The following is a 10,263-nucleotide window of genomic DNA, read 5'->3' on the forward strand; positions in this document are numbered from 1 at the left end:
TGTGGTGTTACAGTAGTTAGTACGCGGATTGGTAACTCACATTACCCCTCCTGTGTTCATGTAGTTTTCTCCAATGTGAGTCTGTTTACCTGCAGCAGAGCAAACAGACAAAGAAATGCCAATGCATGCTCTGACAGAAAGAATGAATAAGAGACATTTTCACCCATTGCAGCGTCAGCACACAAACCAGCATTATAATAATGTGTGCACAGACAGACAATATAAAATCATAATGGAAACAGATAGTAACTTCAGTGAGAAATACAAACACCACAGTACAAAGGCAGGTATGAGGTTCAATGCCAGTGTTTCTCAGCTTTAAAAGCAGTCGGCACACTTTGAAGTGAGCTTTCAAAGCCCTACGAGATGACTTAGAGAGCTTGAAAGAAAGCAACTCATCCCCAATTTTCGGGTGCATTAATATGCCAAGATGAACCGTCATGGATATTATTAGAACATATGCCAAACACAAACTGCATTGCCAGTTTGGCTGTGTTGTAGGGGAGTTAACAAATGCTAACTGACACGCATCCTTATATGATCCACTTTCATCCACCAGGGTAATAAGGATATGGCTTCTACAAATTGAATGTCATTTCTCATTAAATATTTGCACATGCTGCGTCCCTGTGTGGTTGTACGTGCATGTGTCTGCATGTGTGTGCGGGTGCTTGCGCTGAGTGATGCCCTTGAAAGGTTCATTGAGTTGATGGAGAGATTCGGATCACAGATTTCCTGTAAAACCCACCGAGCCGTGTCTCAGGAACAGGCAGTCAGACATTTCGTGATGCCTCTGGAAGCACTGGTGAGCTGCTGAAGTGTGACTTTGATAATACAAACGTCAACATATGCTAAGCCTCACCGGGCTGATGCCCTGTAGTTTGGGGGAATCTGCTTGTGATTTTAATGAAATCCCATATTTCATCACTGTGTTGACACCTGAGGTGTAATAGATTCTAGGCTCCCTTTAGTTATGGGGAACAGATTAAAAATCACGTCGCTTTTTGAGGGGATGTCTCTTTGCAGAGAAAATAAATCGACTTGAACTTCATCTCCCAAGCTGAAGCAATTTAGGCAAAGTAAATACAAATCTAAGCTTGTCTTTTGGATCTCATATTCACAGCTGACTGGCATCCGCTGATAGGAAGAAACTGGATCAGAGGAAAATTTCTCATCTCCAATGTCATATTGGATGACCACCAGTCTCTCTCCATGTCAACTCCCATGAGTACCACTGTTCAGCTCAAGGGCTCATAGTGTGCACGGTGGGGTGAGAGTGGGTGTGTAAAGAGAGAGAGAGAGTAGACAGACAGATAAAGAGACAGACAAGGAAAGGCTTTCAATCTTTCTACAAGTGAGTGGGAGAGACAAAAGAGCTAAACTTAATATAAAAACTTAATATAAAAACAGACAAATGGAAAGTTATCTTTCAGAGGCAGGCAGGGAGAAAAAATGGACAAAACAAGGGACGTGTGTATGTGTGTGTGTGTGTGTGTGTGTGTGGGGGTGTGTCAGAGAGAAATTGGCTAAAGTGAAAAACAAAGAAAAAGACAGGTGAATAAAGCAAAGGAGAAAAAAAATCTGACTGCTAAAAAGAGTTAGCGATGAAGTGTGAAAAATAGGTAATATGATAGAGTCAGAGGGAGGGAGACACGGGGACAGAGGAGGAGAAACAGAGGACAGAGGGATAACAGCTTCAAAAGATGAGAAATTAATCTCCAGTTGACAGCAGATAGGGGTCAGTCATGATAAGTGTCCCCCTCTCTGTCCTCAGTGGGAGTACAGTCCAGGGCTGAGTTATCCGCTGCCAGTACCCTTGCTCAGGTCCTACAGACACAAGGTGACCTTCCGTGAATCAGCCAGCCCGTGGCAGGAAGCTGCAGACTGCTGACAGTGACAGGTGTTCACTTTCAGCTCACAGCACCCACCGGCACACTGTCATTATGGTTTACTCATTCATTCTGAATGCCAACAAAAAACTTTAAAAGGGTAAAGGGATCCCCTGCAGGGCGGATTTGAATCAAGCATTCTTGCACATACTAATCCTTGATTTGTTGTAAAAAAAAGGGCTGTGATGTAGATTCAATGAGGGAAATCACACCAGAGGAACACGTAATTGTTGACACCCTGTCAGATTCACTCAGAAATGATGAGAAGCCAATTATGATGGAGTTCCTTAAAGGGCCAGAGCTCTAAAATGGGTTAAGAAGACAAAAGTGATGAATGGCTGCATTTCCTGACTGCCTGGGATAATGTGTTTTCAGCAGAGCCTGCTTTACCAATAAAAGTGATAACGATTGTAATACATCAGCGAAATGTGAATTTAATGTGCTCAGGTTCCAAAAAAGATCCAGCGGATGAAAGTAAAGGTTTTCTTTTAATTTACTGTCAAGACACGATTTTCCATTCCATTATCAACACATTTTTAGTTTATCAGCAGCCACATAAAAAGATATCCACCTCCCTGTAAGCCAACCTTGCAGAAAAATAAATGATCTGAACTCAATCTTATAGAAATAAAGCATACGCGTCTTTAAAAAGTGTGGTAGACAAATGTGTAAGGTATTTTCAGGTGCAGTGAGATGGCAGTCACAACGGGGCAGAAAGGAGGATATTAAAAGTCCTCAGTCATGCGCTGGCGGTCGCCAGTCGCTCATTTGGAAGCAGGACTTCAGCAGCCGCCGATGATACATTATTTGCTGCTGGTGGGGTGAGGATGTTTTTACGAGTCCAGTGACCATGAAAGCACCAGTGTGGGGACCAGTGCTGAACGATTGCATTGTCCCAGTGCTTTTGATTAATGTGAAGGGTGGCTAAGGAACAATTCCAGCAGCGTTATCAGGAGCAAACAGAGGGAGAGAAGGGGGCCCTCAAGCTCGGCAGGGGCCCCATCAGCGGGTCCCCGTGCTGCATAGCTGTGATTCATACAGCTGGATTGATAGTGTCTGATGTGGGTTGTGTTTCTGTTTACCTACGTGTGCATGTGTGTGTGTGAGTGTGTGTTTACGCTTGTGCTCATAGATGGGATGGAGGGAATTGTAACTGTGTTTACCCAGTGATTGAAAATCGCTCTTCCACTGCACTTAACTGCTGATTGGTTTAACCTTGCAGACACAAACCATTCGTTTTACCAACCACCTCCGAAAAACAACTTCCATCATGCTGCATTTCACAGCTAAACCTGTGATCTAAATATTTTGAACTGAAATAAAGATGATCAGATTCTTATTTGCCTGATGTCGGAGTTCCTTTGAAGGCTAAGCAAAGGCAAATACCATCGTGATTTAAAGTCTAAACATGCACTTTTATCTTTGGCAGCTGTGCGATAATTCCTCATGATGATTATCTGTCTTGCTTCTAATTACAAATATTATACTGTTTCCCTACAAATGAGGCTCAGTCTACCAATCCTTCGGGTGTTTGCTACCAAAATAATGTCCCAAATGGAAAAGAGTGAGAGAGAAAAGACGCTTTATATCACAAACCCCCTCCCTGAAAGAAACCATCCGCAGCTGTCACACTCATTTAAGAAGGAGCCAATTATAGCTATTTGATAGTTGTGCTCATTTCTGAACAGAACCCGTTTCAAAGGGGCTGACCTGGCGTTCTGCCTGGCACTTAGAACTTTCTGCCGGTTCTAGAGAAGCAGCTTCGTTTGCATGCCACCCTGCTCTCCTCCGTTTTCTCTCACCATTTTCTGTCCACCTCTCTCTCTCTCTCTCTCTCTCTCTCTCTCTCTCTCTCTCTCTCTCTCTCTCTCTCTCTCTCTCTCTCTGTCTTTGCTTCTCTTTCTTGCCCCCCCCTCCAATTGTGAATCAAAAGAGAAACAAACAAGTTAGACACTCACTGAACTGAATGTGATGCGTTGCCTGGACGACGGAGGGACAGGCCTGGGGAGTCTAGTGCTGGATGAGAGATTGGAAAAAAGTGAGGAGGTGGATGGGTGTGTGTGTGTGTGTGTGTGTGTGTGTGTGTGTGTGTGTGTGTGTCTTTCAGACAGTCCCATTGGGCCCCCTGTTTGGTGAGGACTGACTGCTGAGTGGGCTGACTGGCACATAGACAACACCCCCCCAAAACCTTCCCCTCCCTCCTCTCCCTCACCCCTTTTCCTGCTCATCTCCCCTCTCGTCTTCCTCCTCCCTTGCTCTATAATGCTGATGATACGTTCGGCTCCGGGTCTACCTCAGCTGCATGAGCAAGTGGGATGGCGCTTTGTCCTGCAACCTTGGTGATGGTCATCCAACATACACACTACAACAAAAAGACAAGCACACACACAGTCAGCCTTGGTTGGCAACCACTTGATAGAACAACCCACAAGGATCTGACTCTTCTCCATACACAATTAGCATGCGGGGAGATTGCAGCTAAGCACGCCGGCCTTAAAAACCTTTAAACATTAAAGCAGAAAGCCCAGCATCATCCAAAACATCTCTAGTGTGCGTTTTTTCACTGCTTTGAGGATAATCCACCCTGATATATTACATTATAGTGGGTCTTTTTTGCAACAGACCTTTTGGCTTCTCATCGACTTGTAGGAAGAGCACAGTCATCGTGACAGTGTGAAAGAGAGCCAGAATGAACACTGCTAACAAAGCTGAGGTGCTAATTAGCTGCCACAGAACATCTGTCAAACTGCATTTTAAAGTCATTAGACAACTAATAGCATAACAAAAAGACCAAACCACTGTGACAACAATGAAGAACATTAATAGCTATGGTTGAAACTGATTAAAAGTTATTTGACAGAAATACACAACATCTAAATTATCAGTATGACTCAACGCTGTAGCAGTGCTTGCAATAGCGACTAGTGATTCAAATCTTTTTAGTTTGATGAAGTGTTTGTATTATAATATTATAACACTACCTCGTTGAAAATTATCCATTTCTTTATTCACTAAGCTTTAGGAAAACTTACTTTGTCAATCTGCTTCCTAATACGAGCGACAAGATCCTACATGAGTACAAAATATTTCGCCAAAGTAAGAAAGGTTTTGGTTATTTCAATTAAAAGCTTTCTGTCTGTGTTGTTTTGTGTGGGCATTTCTGAATGGTTTGAAGTGGGCAGCCAATGTCAAGTGTTTCTGTCCAATTACAGTTTTGCTATATTGGAATCAGTATCTGATCGCAGTTGTGCGTTAAAACCACATTTTTTTAAGCAACAGTTATTCTTTAACCAATTTCTGTAAATTACAACAAATTGCAAAATTGTGCTCCAAAAAGCACCACAAGCTCAGATTGATTGAAATGTCACTCACACACACACACACACACACACACACACACACACACACACACACACACACACACACACACACACACACACACACACACACACACACATACAAACTTGTGTGTGTGTGTGTGTGTGTGTGTGTGTGTGTGTGTGTGTGTGTGAGTGTGTATAATGTTGGACATTATATTGACTTACATTCATTTCCTGGAGCTTACCCTAACCCTAACCACTACTTACCTAAGCCTAATCTTAACCAATGATCCAAATATCATCTTTTTCTTAAATGGAGACAAAGCTTTTGCCTCCAAGTGGACAAGCCGTCACCAATTAACTATCTTTAGTCTAAAAAGTTAGGAAGACACACAAACAAATACACAGCAGCAGCAGCAGTCTCTGGCACAGAATCAAAAGGGGCGTGCCAATCATCTTATCTGTGACCATTCAACATGCAGCAAATGCTGTGCACAACTCGCCTTCCAAGGTGAAAAGTGTCAGATAGACAGCAGAATGGACAGTTATTTCTTATTTTTATCCCTTTTGGCCATAAAGACTGAAAATTAGCTTTTTTTCTTGTTTAACCAGAACATTTTCACAGAGATCTGACTGGTCTATGTAATAACAGGCCGTTCACTCATATCGTGACCACGGTCGTAAAAGAGGCCTAACCTTCACTATCAGAATCACTAATTGATAACCATATTCAGGCCTTATGGATGGAGGTCAGTGTGTCTTCTGCTCTATGGGGAGCTAATAAGCAAAGGGAGAGTGTGGGCCGGAATCCATCTCCATTAAATTAAAAGAGCCTGGACCCACAATGTGACCTCTATTCGCTATGATTTATTGCACGAACAGAGTAAATGAACATCAAGCACAAAGGACAACCAGCTAATGAAATCATTGGCCCTTAAGTCAGTTCAGATGTGAATAGAGCTGTAATTGAATAGAGATGTAGAAAAGACACACTTGCATCAAGTCAAGTCTCTGTTAGTTACATTGCTCAATACCACAAATCACAAAATTGCCTCAGGGGCTTTACAATCTACAGCATACATCTTCTGTCCTCGCAGCAGAAAAGGAAAACACATAACCAACAAAACCCCCAGCAGTTTATTGGTCGTTTGACAAACTCAAGCATTCATGACGGCTCTGTGCTTCTTATTTTAGAGGTTGCATGATTTATTCAAACAAACCGGCATTCATCAGGGCGACACAAACACATAAAAATCTCCTAAAGTGAGATTGTTGTGAGCTGGTTTTCCAGCTCAAGATATAAACCCTTCATCTAAAAACATTAGAGGACCCTGAGTTATTGTCTACTCAAAAATAGGGACAGATGTTTCGCTTACTTAAGTATTTCATTTGTTTTGTTATATTGCAGCAGAGTGGGAAGGGAGACAGAGTAAGGCACAGGGAGCGGGGCAATTTTGCTGGTCAGTTTCAGTCCAAATTGGCTCCAGAGGGATTTAACTGACGTGCTATTTTAGGGCACCACCCCCTTTGTGCTTGTTCACTTCTGCAACCAGCTTGGATCTGATTGGTTTTTTTTCCCCATTAAAGCGGTATGTCATGACTCCAATGCTGGGTGAGGTGTAATTTAATAGGATGTATTCCATGCAGGCACTAGATGGCGCTCTTCACTTGAACTGTTAACATCTGATCTAGTGCTTATGGCACCAGGTCAAATACTGACTGATGTGGTTCTTCCAATCCTCTTGACTCATGTTCTTCAAATCTGTCAAACGAGCGAGATCTCAATCATAAGCTCTGCTGAACTGAGTCCAACTGTTGATTATCATAAGGGACAGTAATAGTCTTGGTTGGCCACTGACCAAAAAAAATCAAGATCCTCGACATAAGGGTCAAAAACACTGGAATTTCTCTGGATTTCAATAAAACCTCTTACTTTTATTTTATTTTTTTAGAGCATCTCAGTAGAACAACGTTTTTTTGCCAAAGTGGTTCAACTTTATAGCCTTCACATGAAAAGCTGTTTAATGCACAAATCTTCTGTTCCCTCACAATGGAGAGAGTAAACCAATACTAGATTCTAAATTGATTAAATAGGGTTTGTTACTAATGAAGAGCAAACAGGGCAAGTTGCATCTGTTCACTCATTAACAGTTCTAATGGGGGTAAAGGTTGAAATGCAAAACCTGTACAAGAGCCTCCCTTGTAGCTGTGAAAGCTCCAGATCCCTATCACGGAAATGGGACCCTTTTTTTAGTTCCGGATGGGGGCACATCAGTCTCACAGAGAGAGAGGTGTCAATTTGTTTCAACTGGGGAGAAGGAAAGGAGGGAAGGAGAAGGAAAAGAGAGAGAGGGATGAAGCACATTGGCAAGTTGCCAAGAGGCGCAGGTGTCTGCCTGACAACAGGCTGCACCAGTGCACTGCACACTATAAGAGTGGTCTGGTGTGAGCAGGACATGGAGACTATGGGAAAACAAACCAAGCTTATGAAGGCAAACACACAGAGGGAAGGTCTGTTTGTGTAGGAGCGTGAGACACATTGTCCATTCATGCGGTGAACCAATAGATCCTTTCAACGTTCTTGTGAACATCACGACAGGATTTAAGACACTTTGCGACACTTCAATTTTGTCAAATCCATCCCGACCTCAAGTATAGCTACATGATTTAACCGCTCTCCCTAAATAATATATTCTGAAAGTCATCCAAACATGCCTCATCCAAGTCTAAGAAAAGAAATGTCTCATGCTTCATTTACCTGATCATCTTGATGTATCACATAAATCAATCTATTGCATGAACTTAATTCCTTCTTTAAAGCCTTTGATCCCAGTTAAATGTATCTATGTTCTGTAAAAAATAACATTTAGGGTTGTGCCTAATATGTTGCAATGTGAGCACATGTGGCAAAAATAAATAAACACATATTTAAAATGTGTTTACTGCAAACATGTATCACGTTATATTGCGGTAAGTATGTTGACAAACTGTGTCTATGCTGTAGAAACAGTGACATCCTTTTATATACTGGCTAAATATCAATTCATTAATATGCTACAGATGTCGCAGTTTATAGCTCTATAATTTAGTAAATTACAGATGTTTTTAGAGATTATATAAACTGATCAATTAAAGGAGGAACTACAACTAATGAGGTGAGCTATGGGCACCCTGAGGCACACACACACACACACACACACACACACACACACACACACACACACAAAGTTATCCTGAATATTTCTGAATGATTGTTGCAGCTTTTGTTTACTTTACGCTACAACTTATCAGAAACTAACGTCTGGAAGTTTTTTTTATTCGTGGACATTACCACGAATACATGCGTTTGTTTCGTTGTTTACCGATTGAATAGTTCAATAAAAATGAGTAGCAAACAAATACACGTAACCAGACAAATCACAGGAAAGACAGATGACAGCTAACAGTGGTTAGCAATGTGCTGCATCAAGCTAATTGGAGATGATGCTACCAATACCGGAAGTAAGGTAAAATTAAATGTTTTCTTTTTTTTTGTATGTGGAAGTCAGTTTGAGGAACCAGTAAGAGGAAGTGGTAAATTTACTGTAAACGAAACACTACACCCTCACTCTTTATACATTCTTGTAATGTTGTATACATTTGTACTGTTGGTGCTGTTGTACCCTGTACACGTTAAGACAGCCCTCGTCGTGATTTTATTCTGAAAGGTTTTACCGGAACATGTACTGTTTTTGTGTTAGAGATTAGAAGCCCAATAACAACGTGGGGAAGAGGAGGATGTGGGTATGCTGACATCTGCAAGCCAGAGGTTTGACTGGAAGAAGACCGCAGTCAGCCTGACGAACACGGGACAGCGGCCATAGCAACCTCCGAGACATGTAACTAGTGTTGAAGGTAACGTAAACTCCAACAAGCTGTCGTTAACCTCCTACTTTCTCGAGATAAATGGTGCGTTTGTACCGTTCACTGTCGCGTACGTTGTGTTCAAAGTATTGTTTGTTAGCGCTGTCAATAACTGGACTTCCTTGCTTGTCTACCAGTAAAGTCACACAGTTAGTCGGTGCTATGGTTTTGACAATGAAGTAAATACTGACGTTAATAAACAACACTTGATGATTATTCAGCGTTAGCTAATGATAGCTTTTTTGAAAAAGTTGATATGTGATTATTCCTCCAAATCACATCTGGGCTAATCTTTATGCTTCAACGTTGATTGAGAGCTTTAAGACAACTTGTAGTCCTAACGTTGGTTCTCTTTAATGTGTCAGACCTGTTGCTGAACTACAGTCGTTTTGACTGCAGCTATACTCGTGACTTGTTTCTTGAAGCTCTTCTTTTCCTCCTCACACCTGTGAAAACCCGAAAAGATAATCTTTTCAAGATAGAAGATCTATCTATCTATCTATCTATCTATCTATCTATCTATCTATCTATCTATCTATCTATCTATCTATCTATCTATAAAAGTTAGATCACTAGAGATCCATAGTCTATAGAAGACGTCGAGTTTTACTTTGCTTTCAAGTGGAGCATTTTTTTTTGTCATCCCATCTGCTCAAGTAAATAGAAGATGAGATAATTTGTCAATGCTTTCTGTTTTCATAGCACAGTTCAAGTCTGTTTGGATTAATTTGGAAGTGTTTCAGAGACATTGTGATGAGAAATAAAAGTCAAACCCAGCTTTTTAAACGAAGCCCTTCATCCCTCATCACAGCTTGGCTCCTTTAAAACATGCTGCTGTCGGTATTGTATACAGATAATGTAAGCAGTAAAGAGATGTTTGTGTCGTTGAGAGGAGTCAGTGATCCTCTCTTACGGCTCCTTTACAAACTGAAACGGGTTTGGGGGAGTGAAGCTTTTCTTTTCAGCTGCTGTTATTGTGACCTGTTCCGCTGGATATTTGTCCTTCTCTCTTGAGTGGAAATGAGCCAATGCATCGTACAAGCATGATGTTCATTCCAGTTTTACCGTGGAGAGCACTGGAGTCTCTCTCATGTGCCACATAGTTCACCCTCAAGAGAATCAAGTGCCTCTAACATTGAGCCTGGTTTGTT

Source organism: Cebidichthys violaceus, unplaced genomic scaffold, assembly GCF_023349555.1.
Source record: "Cebidichthys violaceus isolate CVI_PGR_0920_01 unplaced genomic scaffold, fCebVio1.0.p SCAF_42, whole genome shotgun sequence".
NCBI lineage: Eukaryota > Metazoa > Chordata > Actinopteri > Perciformes > Stichaeidae > Cebidichthys > Cebidichthys violaceus.